The sequence below is a fragment of the Phalacrocorax aristotelis genome, chromosome 10, assembly GCF_949628215.1.
Source record: "Phalacrocorax aristotelis chromosome 10, bGulAri2.1, whole genome shotgun sequence".
Taxonomy (NCBI): Eukaryota; Metazoa; Chordata; class Aves; order Suliformes; family Phalacrocoracidae; genus Phalacrocorax; species Phalacrocorax aristotelis.
Window position 1 is genome coordinate 13614572 of NC_134285.1, and position 16745 is coordinate 13631316.

The following is a 16745-nucleotide window of genomic DNA, read 5'->3' on the forward strand; positions in this document are numbered from 1 at the left end:
AGCATGTCAGGGAAACTATTAAAGCTACATGGGATGAATCTGGGCCTAAGTTTTCCAAAGTGACCGAGTCCCACAGGAAGATAATGTTTTAGGGGACATATAGTCTTGAATAGGACTTACAGCATGTTTTCATCCAATTTTATTCAGTAACAATGGTGTCTTGACAGGAATTGAAATTTCATTTACACATGAATTTTGATGAAAGTGTATTTTTTAAGTAATAAACATTTGAACAATGGTTGTAAATGTTTTCAAAATATGTTTCTATTTTTTCATGAAATATAGTTAAAGTTCATTGCATTTAATATCCATTGAATAGTCTAGACATTTCAAAATAGAAGGTGGAACATTATATTTACATCTTCCAGAATTTCCTTCCTCTCACAAAATCTGCTGGGGTGGGGGTGGGACAAAAACACAACCCCCAAAACAAACTCAAGCCCTGTGCTCATCCTGGCTTTGGAACAGAAAGTTAACCAACAGTGGAACTTCCTAAACGCCAGACAAGGAATTGCTGCCAAAATCTTCACTGCCTCCTTTGAAAACATAGATTTCATGCTGTTCAATTGATTTCCATCAATTTGATCAGATGACATTGTCATCTAATTAATTCTAGTACAAATTCGTGAGCCTGCAGCAGAGAATTGGCTGAAGATTGAGTCTTCTTTTAGTTAATTATAATACAAAAACAACCCAGTTTATTTTAATGTTCCTTGGGGTAATAAATCTACAGTGACCTTAACTATGATTTTTTCTGTCAGTTCAAAAACATAATCTTCATTCTTGGTTAGCCAGGTTATTTAGTGTGTTCTTCAACTGCTCAGCAACAGATTATTTCATTTATGCCTTCCATTTATTCTTCCAACATCGCTGATCCAGGTAATAAAGAATCAGGTTCACAGCTATTATCTCTGGTTAATCCGTCATAATTGTCTACATCTTAAATTAGGGATATTATGCTGAATTGCATTTAATACAGTAGCTTCATTGTGTGCATCAGAGAAGCTAAAAAAAAAAATGACCTTGACTGACACACAAGACATTTTAGATTCCAATTCACTAAAAATACCTCATTTAGAAGCATTAGGCAGATGCAGACAATGGTCCTTGTCCTTCTGTGTTACTGTTGGTTTCCACAATACATTAAAAGAATGTACTCCCTCACAATAGTAAGAATACTATAAATTGCCATCAGAGAATGAGTTTGCATACAGGCACTGGTATTGTGTTTTGTCCTTCATTACTCACCTAAATTATATTCTGCTCTACTTGGCCAACGTTCATTGCTGAAATCTGTTTTCTTCTGAAGGATGCTTTTCTTAGGCCTTGTTGTCACAGACTGATTGAAGAAATGAAACCCTAACAAAAAAGAATGTAAGTGGGTTAGTCAGTTTAGTTCAAGGCTAAAGAGATCCAAGTCTTTTATTGCCTCGTCATTGCTTTATAGTAACAGATGACATCAGAAACACTGAACAGCAATGTTACAGACTCACAGAATCACAGAATCGTTGATGTTGGAAAGGACCTCTGTAGGTCATCTTGTCCAACCCTCCTGCGCAAGCAGGGTCACCTACAGCAGGCTGCCTAGGGCCTTGTCCAGACAGGTTGTGGATGTCTCCAAGGGTGGAGAACCCACAACCCCCCTGGGCAACCGGTGCTAGTGCTCAGTCACCCTCACAGTAGAAAAGTGTTTCCTGATGCTCAGAGGGAACCTCCTGTGTTTCAGTTTGTGCATGTTGCTTTTTGTCCTGTCGCTGAACACCTGTGAAAAGAGACTGGCTCCATCATCGTCACATCTTCCCTACAGATATTTGTACATGTTGATGAGATCCCCCCTGAGCATTCTCTTCTCCAGGCTGGGGGTCCCTCAGCCTTTACACATATGTGAGGTGCTCCAGTCCCTTAACCATCTCAGAGGTCCATTGCTGGACTCTCCAGTAGCTCTTTATCTGTATCTCTCAATGTTCAAATAATTCTTTTTTTTTTTCCCCCTGGCAATCAGAGAACACAAGCAGAATAGGCAACTGTGATATCAAGAGCACAAAGAAGTACAAATTTTAAAAAACAGACAAAGAAAAGATACGCACCAAGTTGAAGCAAAGATGTCAGGTGAGACCATGATCTTTTGTTCTACCTCATCAAGAAACTTAACAGCACACAAATCATTTTGCTTTAAGAATGTCCTCCAGCACCTGCTATGAAGTGACTATTGAAAGGTGACATTTTCCTTTTCTTGTGACTGGTTATGTGCCCTGGGAAATGTAAAAATATCACCAAGGTATGCATAAGAGAGGAGTTAATTAGTTTAACTTCCTGATGGGAATACATTAACAGTGTAATAAGATGCTCAAATACTCTCTTTATGATTGTCCCTGCCAAAATAGTTGTTGGAAAGCTTTTTTGTAATACAAAAAGTTTTGTCCTCCATATGGAGATCCAGATGCTAACTATGATCTTTGTGAGGCAGAGGTCACTGCAAACATTCAGCCTCTACATCTTGGGAAGCTGTATGTCTAAAACTGGAAGGATCCTGTCAGGATCTATATCTGTAGACAACTAAATTCCACTATGAAGCCAAAGGGAACCATTTCCCTCTATCAATACACAATGCTTCAGGAGGAAGCAAATATTATATTATTTTTTTATTGCCACTCAGTGCTTTTGGTTTTTAAACTTTTTTGTGGCCAAGTTAAATGCAATTTGTCCTGCACAGTCATTGCCCAATGTGGACAACACAATTAATCATCTATCCTTATGTATTTGTGACTTACAATGACTTTTAGTTAGACACTCTTACCCTAGCTATCCCTTTGATTAATCCTGAACCATGTAAGCATGAATTTTATTACTGTCTCTCTCCTTCTGTCAGCTGGAATGTCACTTTGGAATTTAATCTAATGAAAATAGCATAGTATGTTGATTCCCTCACTGTTCTAAAAAATATCATGTATTTTCCTTTGCAATACTTTTAAAAATAGATTTTCAGATAGCTGGGATGACCATTATGGTATTTCCTCCTGAATAACTTTCTAAAATTATACATAAAATATCTTCCTGCTTAAATACTGAATATGAGTGATGTAGAATTACTTTGCCTATAATAAAACCTTAAATCAACTTCCATTTTCTTTATAACTATCTAGACAAGAATAATCTTCTTGAAAAGCCCCACTAACCTTAGGATCATAATTTAAGAAGACACTGTCTCCTAGGCTATTTATACTTTTATCTGTTTCTGATAAAAATCTGTGGGCAGGAGAGACAGTCTTGTTTCTATTTCCCTGCTTTACATAGCCAAACAACTACATTTAGCGGATTCTTTCTCCCCGAGAAAATGCATTATATAAACAATAAGGAAACTAAGACTTTGTGCAGCATAGGCAGACCTGTGTTCATTTATATCAGTCCAGGTTTACAAATGAGAGAGACTGTAAAACCTTCATTTTTAAGGTTACAAAGAATGGTGGGAAATTTCCAATTATTTCAGGAGATCAAGCAGCCCTTTTCAATGCCAGAGTTTTTCACATTTCTGTGATGTTGTCTTGGCTGATTCAGCCACTTCATTAGTAATTGCTTGCATTAAACAATTATAAAAACTTTGGCAGGTATCAAGATAAATGCTTGTGAAAATAAAAAATTAAAAAAATAAAAATAAAATAAAATTTAACAAAAAGCCTTCTGTCACTGCACATCCCCATGTCCCCATATGATTTTGCTGATTCATTTATAAGATTATACATTAAACAGCCATCTTTTTGAAAGACCTTTTTCTGGTGCAAAATAAATTAAATTGACACAAAAATTGTTCCCGTTTTGCAGCTTTTCTAAAAGATTAAGTCTTGTTGCCAAAAAATCAATCATTAAAAAAGACAAAAGAATAAAAAATTAACAACAAAAATACCCGGTGCAGGGAAGAGAGGTTCCCTGCTTTCCAACACTCACCTATAGCAGGAGACATGCCTAGGAACCAGGATCTTCAGGCAGACCCACATCTCATTTGTGAAAAAGATTTTCTCAAAGTGAGTAGGTCCATTTTAGTGACCACCGTATTGAGTTACAAACAGTTTATACAAACCTAGCACTACTTTTTTCACATAAACAGTAATGACATTTTCATGGGCTTTTTAAAAAATCTTTCTCTTAACTGTTTCAGAAGGAAGAAAGCTGTAAGATGAATTTCTGGTCATCTGGCCACTGTTTGGCTGTACTAGAAAATCAGACCTGGTGCCATAACTGAAGGGAAAAACCCCAACAGCAGTCTGTATCTTCTGTTCTGCAGTTACATTCTCTATACAACTGCCTGTGCTAAGAAAGTTGTCAGAATAATGGTACTGCTGTATCAGCGCAGCTCATTTCCCTGCTGATCCAAGAACGTGTATAGTGGTACATTATATCACGTCTTCTGTGTTTGCACTAGCAGGATCTTATCACTTTCATAGCACTGGTGTATCTTGAATACCACAGCCATGCCCTGGATAACCGTCTTCTAGCATGAAAGCTGCTTGATCTGGAATAACTGAAGTGCTTCTAGATATTATTTATTTTGAATGATGGAGAAAAACTTCTTTAAGTTCTTCAAGAACTTTAAGTATTTAGTATTTATCTGATAGGTTTCAGTTACTTTAACTTGCCAGAATAACATTCCCATTACTCCCAGACTGTCTGATTCTAATAACTAGGTAAGCTGTCAAACTGCAAACTGTATATCTTCTATTACTGTTGTTCTGGTGACTTTTATATATGCTCTGTTTCTTCCCAAACACTATTTTTTTTTCTGAGACTTTGATATAATCAATATATTTTCAAATCAATTGATGTCTTGCTCAGGTAGATAAAAATATTAATCCATAAAAGTGATGCACTTTAATATGAAGCCTTTATCCTTTCTTATTGGTTATTAACCAATTACATGTTATTGATGTTTTATCATTCTGCAAAAATTTAAATGACAAACAATAGTTGTTGTGACAGCCAACTTAGCCATCTAGCACCATCTTGAGGTTAAACTGATCTTGACATTCTAAAATAAATGGACATTGCTTGATCATAAGCTTACCAGAAGTTCTACAGTAATGCAGACACCTACTTTTAATGATCAAAAAAAAAGTAATTCATCAGTTATAAGACAAATATCTTATAGATTTGTTTTCTTTGCTTCCTTGCGTCAACTTTATACATTTCTGTTAATGCTGGCAATTAAGCTTAAACTTGTATTCCAAAGCAAGAGTGGGGTACTACACATTTTTATTTTGTAACTGCACTGGACACTACTCAGAAGTGAACAAAAGGAAGTTCTAAGGTTTAAACCTTTATACACAATTCCTCCCACAAGTATTTTCCATTTTCGTTGGGATTAATTCTAAAGTTTACTTCTGCACAGAAACATACATTTACAAAGTATGCCTTATTCTAAATGACACTGGGCCATGCAGATAAAACCATCTTTTAAAATTAATTTATTTCTAACTGAAAATATCTGAGTATGACTGGATATGATATGTTGAAGTTTTGAAATATAATTAAAATGTCAGATAAACTTATTGAGCTACAAGGTTTTTCACTGCTCACTCTATGTTTGAAGATAATCATGACATTGGAACACATTTCAGATTATAAGCATGGTACAATTAATGCTTGGAATAAAAAGGGGGTAAAGGCTGGGATCTTTTCAAGGAAGCCAGGCAACATTGAAGGAACTGTGCTGAGTTTCTGCAGACATTGAGACTTTCTAAAAAAACATATTTATAAGCCATTCACATGTGTGGTAATGAGAAGCTGAGTTACGTTGATTGTATGCTTAATTTAAACAAACCCGATCATGAGTTCTGTGCTACTGGGCTGAACTACCTGACAAAAACTCATGGGTCTGTCATGAGAATTTGAGTAAACACAGCCTCAGTTTTATGAGCACCTCACATGGCACTATTCACTCAAATAGTCCTTGCTGTGTCCATGATGTTGCGCTGATTATCATGTTTAGAGACTCAGTATTTAGAAATCATATCACTTTCAAGAGCCAATATTTTCATTCAGTTGAGGATTCAGGAAAGATATAGATACTAAGCCAGTTTACCTTTAATATGGAAATTGGAACATTTAGGTCTCAGAAGAGTGTAAAAACATGATTTCCATAACACTAGGTATCAGCACTTTGTGCACATTGTTATTTCTGCCTCAAAACCTGCCTGCAAATGCAGAGTAGAGGAAAAACTAATTGATATAAAATTCATCTGCCCTTCTTAAAATGTCTGTGTGATGCTGAGTTCTATAGGGGGATAACATTTAATTGTACATGGAAGGATCTAATCATATGTGAATCTATCTGTGTATTCCCAACACAACACATCAAATTTCTAAAATTAATTGCTGTAATTTCGTTTTCTACTTCATGGCTCTGTGAAAGTGCCTTTCATCTTGCAGAGACATACGCTTAAAACTGGAGGGTTGATCTTGCTGGAACACTCAGACTTCCAGTGGTTTGGTTTATAGGTTTTGGTATATTTTAATGTGAATTATATCTGGACTTTTTCCACAACAAAGATAATTGCTTTTTGAAAATCAATTACGGCCATTGTCAACGTCAGGGAATTGATTTAAAGTCAATGTTGATAGTAACAACTGTATACCAGAAAGACAAATACAGAGCAAATGCAAAACAAAATATGCAATAATCAATTAACAGACATGGATACCCAGGAGATGGCCCCTTCTGGGGAATCCGGTCCCTCAAGACGGGGTGCCTATTTTCCTGAGACACCAAATAAGTAAGGCAAAGGAAGCAGAAGAAAGAAAGTCTATCTCCTCCCCAGCCAGAGCTTTCAGAAGTTCCACATGATTTGTGTTAATGTTTTGAGAAAACTAAGCAGGGTGTCACTGTCCCTTAGATCACAGCAAGAGATGCAATCCATAGGGCCAGCAAGGAACACTTCTGAAGAAAATATGACTCTTACTTCATATCTGGAAACTTACGGGGAAAGTCACCGAGTAGGAAACTCTACTTCCTGGTTAGCCAAAATCCCAGGAACGAGTCCCCATAAAATGCAGTTAAACAACTATAGCTGTGGCTCTTTTAAACTTAGATGAGACAGCAGAAGGAACTGAACGGCATTGAAACTTCCCCCGTTGATAGGCTTTTCTCAGAACACCTGCAGCAGCACTCCAAACTTTCAAGTGACACAGTATTAGGGGAAATTCCATACAAAAAAAAACCTCTTCCCAAAGCAGCTGTTCAAACCGTCGTGTAAACAACAAGCAATGATATAAACAGGCTAGCATGTTCAGAGACTGTAATTGCCTGTTCTGTTAATTCACACTACAATCATAGAGGGAATAAAACAGGAATGTGAAGCAATACTTCAGACAGTGTCAGGTCTAAAATTCCAGATATAAAATGTGCATCTGGATCTACACTTAGTCCATCCTGCAACTTGTATCTTGAAAGACGGCGCTGTATAGAAACTGGATCTATTTCTGGCTCTGCCCTGGTCTCCTTTTAACCCCCACATACCTCCTGGCTCCCTTCCTCCCTTTTCTGTCACATAGATGTGGGCTGTGTATTTTTCAGAGCAGCAGCTGTGTTTGCATACTCCACTGGAGAATAGGACCTGGCCTCCTGAATCGCATAGATACTTTATTTTGTCATGAAACCCCAAATCCTGAGACTGGAGGAATCCACATATTTTTCTAAGGTCTGTTTGTGTGTTTTCATCCCATTAATGATAGGTAAATTATGGATGAAGGAGCTAGGGAGAGAGCAAGCAGATAAAGACTATGCCAAATTACAGTGTCACAGTATTTTACTTGACATTTGGTACCTATTGACATTTCTTGGTTATGTCCATGCCAATCTAACTGAAAATGAAAATGATTTTTCCTGTTCCAATTGCTCTTGTTCTACCATTGTACTTAATATCCAAAACACCAGCCTGGCTGAGTATTTTAATTCCAAACAACTCCTAACCAGTGCTGTTTTCTTTTATGAAGAAAACCATTCTCAAAGCAACAAAATGTGTGAGACAGGAGAAGCTTGGAGCTCCCTGGTTAGCACAGTAAAATGCTATTTAGCCTTTACTGAGGTAATTGATTTGGTGCATATTATGTTTGCTAAAAGGCAAATGCACTCTTTAACGTTGCAGTTTGTCTCTGAACAGGTCACTTCATTTTGCTGAAAGCTTTAGACCACCTATTTTTAGCAAAATAAAAGAAAACGTTTAGGTCAGATCAAGTACAGGAAGCAAAAGGGCAGTCATGGAAAGGCAGCTACAAGAGTTAGTTAGGGTTAGAACTTGCAGCCTGCTTTAAAGGCTGATGGAGCAGTAGCTGAGATTTTGTTAAGAAATAATTTCTTGTTGGAGGTGATGTTGATTGGTGGTATTGGGTCAGGTATATCTGCACCATGGCAGGACAGCCTGCAGAAGGTCATGAGCATATTCTAATGCAGAGGCACTAGATGAGGGAGTAGTTATTCCAGGATTTTTTCCCTTCACTTTTTTTTTCTGAGAATCAGTGCTTGGCCACAGTTGGAGCTGAGAAACCAGGTAAGATGAATATCTGCTACAAATTAGTACGGCAAAGTTTCTGTCTTGACACATAGTTTGTTGACTAACTCAGGACTATATTGATCGGTATGGGGTTTGTTGTTTGGTTGACTGGGGATTTTTAACAATATATAATCCTTCAAAACCAGAGGACAGGGGAACATGTTTGGTGATTACTACAGCAAATTTCACCTGATTACCAGAAACAGCAACAAAGTTAGTCCAGCTCCTTCCTGTATATGGCACACTGCTCAGTACCCTGAAAGTTCAATAATATAATTTAAATATTTGGGTTTTACCTAATAACATCTGAGTGAAATTCAACATACCTGGGATACCCAGGTCAGATTAGATGATCTAACTGCTTTTCCCTGGTCTTATACTCACCCAGATCAAAGGGGTTTTAATGACCTTTTCACCTTAATCATTTAGAGATTTTTATGGTACCATGAAGACACAGAAACGTACCAGATGTTGCCTGTTGAATAAATTGGTTGCAATTGTGCAGGCAAAAAAAAAAAAAAAGAAAAAAGTAAATAGATCTAAATCCCTTGTCATCACACTTTTTATGAAAAATTTCCACTATACTGAGGTCCACCCTGAAGTAGGTCTCCCTTCTGAAACCGCTCCTGTGACTGTCACATCTGAGAAAGCCATTAATTCAGAAAGCTCCCCAATCAAAACCTAAGGATCTCTACAAACCACTCTATCAACTACAAATGCACAGCCACATCTGCAGTAGACTGCTTCTTATTAATAATGATCATAACAACCACACCCTGATTCAAGATACCCCTATTCAGATGGAGTATATTTGGTTGTTAAGGTTAGGCATGCATTTGTGCACTTTTTTGGAATCATGTCCTAAAGACTGTTGCAAAATGGATATCCTGGGTCTGATCTGGAGCCCATTAAATGCTACTGGGTCATTTTCATGGCTTTCAGCAGGCAGCAGCTCAGATCTTATTGCCATTTGGAGTAGCAGGTGAAAGTTAGATATTTTACACAGATCTGTATAATTTAACACTATTTGCAGGATAATAGTCAGGGAGCCCAGACTGTGGGGGGGTTTTTTTGCCACCAGTATCAAAAGCTCCTGCCCCAGCACCATTCTGGGACAGTGATCCAGAGCAATTGGAAGAGACAACAGACCTTTGAGAGGAGTGTTTGTGAAAGGCCTCTTCTCCCCCTAATATGCCCCCACAAATGACTGTGTTCAGCCCCACCTAGCTGATATCTAATTGGATATCTGCAGCTAATGGGTATTTGTCTTGCTGACATTACTCCTTTCCTCACCTCTGACTATAACCTTCATGGGCTTCCGCTGAAGAGCGTGCAAGCTGAGGATCAGATCAGTGTTCCCCCGAAGGAAACTCTCGTTACCATAGTGCCATGAACAGCAAGCTAATCACGTAGCCATTAATATCGCTGAAGGCCCCTGCCAATTAATTTCATGGAAAGAGATGTATCTTGTGCACTAACAAAATGCATCAGGCAAGAATATCAGGCTCTGTAGAGAGAAGGCATAAAAAGATGCTTTTCTACTGCCAACTGTTTTCAAAGCTCAACTTGGAACATGTGACAAAGCAGTAGTTATTGTACAACAGACTGTGTGGTTGCCATGAAAACTGAAAGTTTTGGGACTCTCAGCTATCATTAGGATCCTCTCTGGCACTCTGCATCTTGACAGTTGCAGGGTACAAAACAGGAACCCCAGTGGGACCATCTACCCAGTAATTTGAATGTAGCTGTGTAGGAGGCCAATATTTCAAGCAGACTTCATGTATGTGTTCAGGGTAAATCTAGGAGCCTAATAAGATGTAAAAATTTATATCATCTGTCCTTCACAGGTAAGACTAATATCCTCTGATGATAATTTCTAAAATAGGTTATCAATACTGAAATTTTAAAATGCTGTGAAGAGCAATAAAACAACAAAATCGCTCAGAGCAAGCATATCAAATTAATATGTGATAATCCTTGCTGCAGCCAGGAGATTTTATTTTTAAGTTGCATTTTAAAAATGTGTACTACAAAGAATAAAAACAGTGGGGATGTAACAATACGACACTAACTCAGAAAAAAAATCCCTGTCCAAATTTGCAAAAACAAGATCTGTTATTTTCAGATCAAGGTGAATTTTTAAATTACAATGTGCAGCGAGAAAAAAAAAATTTAAAAAGGGTATCCTTGGAGCAGTGCTATTCAGACAGATCCTCAAAAAGGCCTCAGATATTCTTCTGGCAACACTGAAAACCATCCACAGTCTTTACTGGCCTGTGGAGTATGGTACCAACTGTGTCCCCATATGTAAAACATGCCACTTTGCTATGGAGAGAAGTCAATAAGAGAAACAGACATTGCCAAACTTCAAATATTTCTACTGCATTGGAAGTCGACACCATTTTGAGGCTGCAAAGGGAAGTGATTTTTGAGGAGGACATGACTTCTTATTTCCTCCATAAATACCTAATATTTATTGTACATACTGGTTTTGTTTCACAAGGTATAATGAGAGAGCTCTCAGAGTTTAAGTTTCCTAATTCCAAGGGCGTTGTAAATAAAAGAAAAATCTGAGGAAACTGAGGATACGTGAGCAAGCTGAGTATCTGGTTTAACCTAAAGAGTTTAATTTCTACCAAAAATGTTAGCATAAACGGATCAGGACATATCTAACAACCCTTGCTATCCTGTGAATCCAAACAATATATTGCACCTTTTAGGCCGTTGGTTTCACTGCAGTTTGCTATTGAAAACTTGGCACATCTTCTGTCTGACATTTATTAGATATAAGCTACTGTTTCTCATCCTCAAGTACAAAAGAAGATATGGAAAAATATCTAATTTGAGAAAAATGTTGCATTATAGAACAACTGCAGGCATAGATTCTGTATCTGTTTCATAAGAAGAAACTGGAGTTTTACAAAATTTGAGAAAACTGTGTAAAAAATAGAATTAACTAATAGAATTAACTTTCTCTGATTCACCGAAAAATAGTATGAAAGTGATCCTGAATGCTCCGTATGGTAATAGATAGAGGATGAGGTGGAATATAAATGACATTTTTTACAGACAATAAAACCAGAAAAAGTAAAAATGCCTGGGTTCTTAATATCTATTTATAGTTTCTACTTAGAGAAAAATGTTGCATTAACACACAGGGCTACAATATGAAATGTGTACCTTAAAGGACTGGTGCTAGTCGGGAAGTTATTTCAGTCAAAAAGGCCTGCATCCAACATGCTAGGAAATTTATATTAGACTTTACTTTGAGACCTAAAAAAACTGTGATAGTTGAGGTAAAACCAGTCATCCTACTGCATTTCTTATGTGCAAGCAAAATGAAGTCTAAACTACAGTGCTTTTAAAGAACCAAATTCGGAAAGATAGAAACAATAACAAAACAGATTGATTATTGATGTGAATTTAACAGAAAAGCATGAGAGGAGGTTACAATGCTATTATTTTTCCAAGTGCTACAAAATAATGATCAAAGAGACCTACTAATTTTTAAAGGTTCATTGTAGATACAAAAGAATCCATTAAGTAATAAGAAAAGAATACTTAATAAATTACAAAAATAAGGCAACTGGCAATAACACACATAAATGAAGAGGTAGAACTCGTAGAAAATTCAGAGAAGGCCAGAAGAGGAAAATTGTTAGCCAGCACAGTTAAGACCAACAGGAGCTTTTTAAAATACATAAAGCAACAAAACTAAGATTACCTTTCCAGATGTCATTAAAACGTACCCCATACAAATTAAGTTCAGTTGCTTGCTTTTAAAAATCTTGATTCATGATTTCAGGACTTGGAGGAAAAAATGAAAAATATCCATTTGGTTGCCATTTCTAAATTACTCTTTTAATGACAGATTGTTACCATTAGTTATTGTTGATTTGTCTCTATTCTATAATATTACCCACTGCTAATACAACTGCCTTTATCAGTCTAACTGATGTATCCTGCTTTGGAGCAAGAGGGAATATATCCTCTGGAATTAGAGGCTGTGAAGGGCTGAGAGAGAGGAATTGTGAAAATAAAAGTAATCAGTAAAAAGCAAATATTTACCAAGCAATGTAACTGTACAGTCGCCTCAGTAGCATTATTGTTTTCTCTCAGTCAGATTGTTTTATGACAGGCAGTGAATTTTTTTTATTTCCAATCCTGTAAGCAAACAGCAACTAGAAACAAAATTGCCCCTAAGGAAAAGAAATCTAAGAATAACAAATTCAAATGAGATGGGAGATATGACAGAAAGCAATTCTCAGTGCAGGTTAGGCAATTATGAGATGAAAAACATTAAAAGTTACAGAAAAGGTATTTCCCTTTTTCATATTTCCTATTTTACCTGGTTAGTGTTTGAGCCTTTGGATTACTAAACTCAATTAGCAGTAATTTAATTACTACCATATATTTTGAGGTGCAGAGCTATCCACAGGAGACACTCGCTCCCTCTGCCAGGCACTCTGGAAACTTAAAGATATATATTGTTATGATCAGCGGTTTCTTCTAGTCACCCGTTGCAGGAATGGGACAATAGAGAAGAACAGATATGGCCTCAACTCCTCAATTTATAACTGTCTATAGTCTATCAGCTTGCAACTTCAGTATTCAAATGACAAGCCACAATGTTCTTTCTCACTAAGTTCAGAAGGTGGAAAAAATATTCATGTCTGGCAAAATATTTATGGGTGCAAGTTCCTCAGGAGATAGGTACCTGTCACAGAGCCCTGGTGTTTCAATTATGTGGTTGAAGTGTATGGTTTTGAAAGTGCCTTCCATGTGGGAGAGAAGGGATGGTATCTAAACCACCAGATTTTGGGTTTCCAGTAGCTTTGAGACTAACTCAGGCCTAAATTCAGCTCTGGACTGCATATACATATTATGATCCTTTCCCCTGTATAAAGGCCTTTGACCAATTCCAGTAAAAGCTGCTTTTAATTGGCCTGTACCTTACCAGTATAAAGGAAAGGAGCTTTTATAAACATGTTTTCATTCTACTAGTTTGGAAATGCTTCCATTTTCGTCATTTAAAATCAAATATTAAATCTCTGCAGATGAACAAAGGCAGGTGTAGGAAAGGCTTAAAAAGCAGCAACCACATTATCATTCAGCTATTCATGGCATTGCCAGCGAGAGAGAAATGTCAAACTTGCCAGGCCAGGAAATACTGCACAGTTGCAGTTTTGGCAGTTCTCACTCTCCAGCTAAGCCTTCAAAAGCAAAGGAACAGAAGGTTAAAATATAGCAAAGCATGTGCAATTTATTGAAATGGCATAACTGGCAAACTTTCCTTCAGGACAATGAGGCAAAAAATTCAAAACCTGGTACAAAAGACCTTTCAGTCAGCGTGAGTAGGATCTGCAGAGGCCTGGCAAATGCAAACAAAAGATACAACTAGGTATTCACTCCTGTACGAAGACTCTTACAGAGCCAGCTCAGGACTTATCTTCCCATTCCTTCACCAAATGAACCTCCTGCATTTCCATTCAAGTTGAAAGTAAACAAGAGCAACTTCAGCCTAGCTTTTGGTATTCGCATGAGGCAGCTAAGTCAGGAACTTAGCTCTGTTCCCTCTGCATTAAAGTAGAAATACAGGTGTCTCAAGAGATGATTTACAGCATCGAGGCATCTCAGTGCCTTATGTAGAGGCAATCTCATGGATTTTGCTGAGAATTCATTGCAGGCACTCATGTTTTGCTTACAAAAACTGCACAGTGGGAAAGTAGAATGCTGGTATGGGTCTTGTCATGTCCACCACTGCAGCTTTGATGAGAATAAGGTGGAGTTGCACTGAATTTGAACTCTTTTGGACTCACTCTGCTCAACCACACTTCCATGAGAACATTGACTTGGAATTTCAGCATACTATCTAATACAAATGCCAGTTTGGCCTGAACACATAGAAACCTAAGCCTAGCAGCTAAGTACAGCATGTAGTACTGCTTGGACTGATAAAGAGTCTCTAGACACAGGGTTGCTTGAGGATTTCGCATAGCATGCCCATAAAACCCCAGGGACTTTAGCTGCCTTTATCATGAATAGTCAAGAGTTGCAGTTTCTGTCTCCATAGAATAATAATTGGGGCTTGGTTTGAGCTACTCAGAGGCTTTTCTGATCTGTCTTTCAGAAAGAAAGAGTTAGTTGTTTGGAAGATGCGGCACTTCTTTAAGAAGTACTTATTGTTACTGTCACTGCATGTAATCCCAAGATGAGCTCCTGTTATTTTCTTACACTTTAGCTTTCTTTAAGTACAAAGTAGGGGAAGTTTTTTAAACTCTCATTTTAATAACTAACAGATTGATATTTGTGTTGAAATACAAGGTTTTCTCAGGGAAGCAATACATTTTAATAGACTAGATACCACTGGAAAAGGCAAACAAGCTGTCAGACACACTAAGAAGATACGATGAAAATATTGGAAAATCATTCTGTATTTCAAAGGCATTAGCCACTTCTGCCTACAAACCTTGTTTCTTTCCCAACCTTAAACCTTCACAAATGCAACAATGCTTCTCTGCATATTTATATTCAGTGTTTTAAATACTAGGGTTGGTGGTTTATCTCTAATTTAATCAATTAAGTATCGCTAAGGCACTTTTGAAAATGTGGTTGGGTCTAAGATATTTTATGTCAGTCTGTAAAAAATTCTCTTATAGTATTGCACCAGCATCTCACAGGATTTTTAAGATAAGCTAAACATATTAGGTGCTTAAACTTCATTAGTTCCAACGTGCTCAGGCACTTTATAAAATCCCATAAGATATTCATATCTATCATTAGATGAATAAATATTTTTTGACAAGCTATTCCTTAACTGTATTTGAACATTTCCACAGGAGTAATTTTAATCTCTAGGCAAAAATAGTTTGAAAAACTCTGGAAAGTTGGCAACCTGCTGTTTCTTATCTTGAACTATTCTTTATAATAATAAAAAAAAGAAGTCTGCACAATTAAAAGGTGTTCAGAAAGTTGCACTCAGGTATGCTCCCACATTTGTCAAGCACATACCCAATAACATTGCTTTCTACAGGTTGGATACAATCTTCTCAGAGGAAGGAGTCTGATTCAGACTACATAAAAATTTGCCCAGAGTGGTTCTATAGTTTCTCATCGCTTCAATTAGAGCTGAATGGTTCTTCAGTATACATTGCTGTATTTCATATTTTTCATTCAGAACTGCCTTTAGTGAGAGTGGATTATATGGCTACCTGTTCTAGGAAAAAGGTGGAGTGGCAAGCAAGAGTTTGCAAACATGAAACATTTACTGTTCACTGGAAATAATCTTCCCATTAGAACCAGCAGAAGTGGAGAATCTAAATCTCTATTTTATTGTGGATTTGGATGCTGACAAAGAAGAGCGGGAAAATACATTGTGGATTACCTAAAAAATATTTAGATCACAGTGGCATAGATTTCTCTCTCTGGCCTTCACCATATAATTTATTATCACATATGGAGAGTCTCAAGCACCTTAGCCCCATGGAAATAACTGATAAGTGCTAAAAGACAATCAGATGCCCCGGATTTAATTACTGAGTTACATAATCATTGTAATTAATTGTAGGGAGCAATAGGAAAATTAAGCTTAGTAATATATGCTGATTAGTAAAACCTAGGGAAAAACCATTCCCTACTCAATGAAAACTCATCTCCACAAAAATTCACTTTCTTTGTCAGAAGGACTAACATTATAGCCTAAAAAATTCACTACACCACACAGCTCATTTCAGAAAATGCTCTACACTTCAAGGAAGCCTGCACCCTACATATGCCCTGCCGTACCACAATTCTGTGCCTGAATTTATGAGCATTATTATTTATGTTTGTCATACATAAAGGTCTAACCATTAGGTGGGACTTAGTACAGCAGACATTGTGTAAACTCGTTATACACCAGACACACTCTGGAGAGTTACAACCGATAAGTGGTCAAAGCAGTGGTTTAACACTGTAAGGAAAATATTACAGAATCACAGGGGTAGGAAGGGACCTCCAGAGATCATCTTGTCCAACCCCCCTGCTTGAGCAGGGACACCCAGAGCACGAATACAATCGATTCACAAACCTTAAACTGTTAATTCTGTGTACTCCATCCCTTTTATATTTTGTAAATGTTCCTTTTTAATTTAAATAGGGAATGTCCACCATTTACATAGGTCATATCTACCTACTCTGACCAAATTTACAGCTGCAAAGACAACA

The 16745-nt window shown here is 37.2% G+C and overlaps 1 long non-coding RNA gene across 1 annotated transcript in view; it reads right to left on the minus strand.

The window, feature by feature from the left end:
- Positions 1-1164: 1164 nt before the first annotated feature.
- Positions 1165-16745, minus strand: part of LOC142062640 (uncharacterized) — a 162195-nt gene continuing 146614 nt past the window's right edge. The window contains exon 3 of the long non-coding RNA XR_012662525.1: positions 1165-1359. This is a non-coding gene — a long non-coding RNA (uncharacterized LOC142062640). The remainder of the gene's footprint in view (positions 1360-16745) is intronic.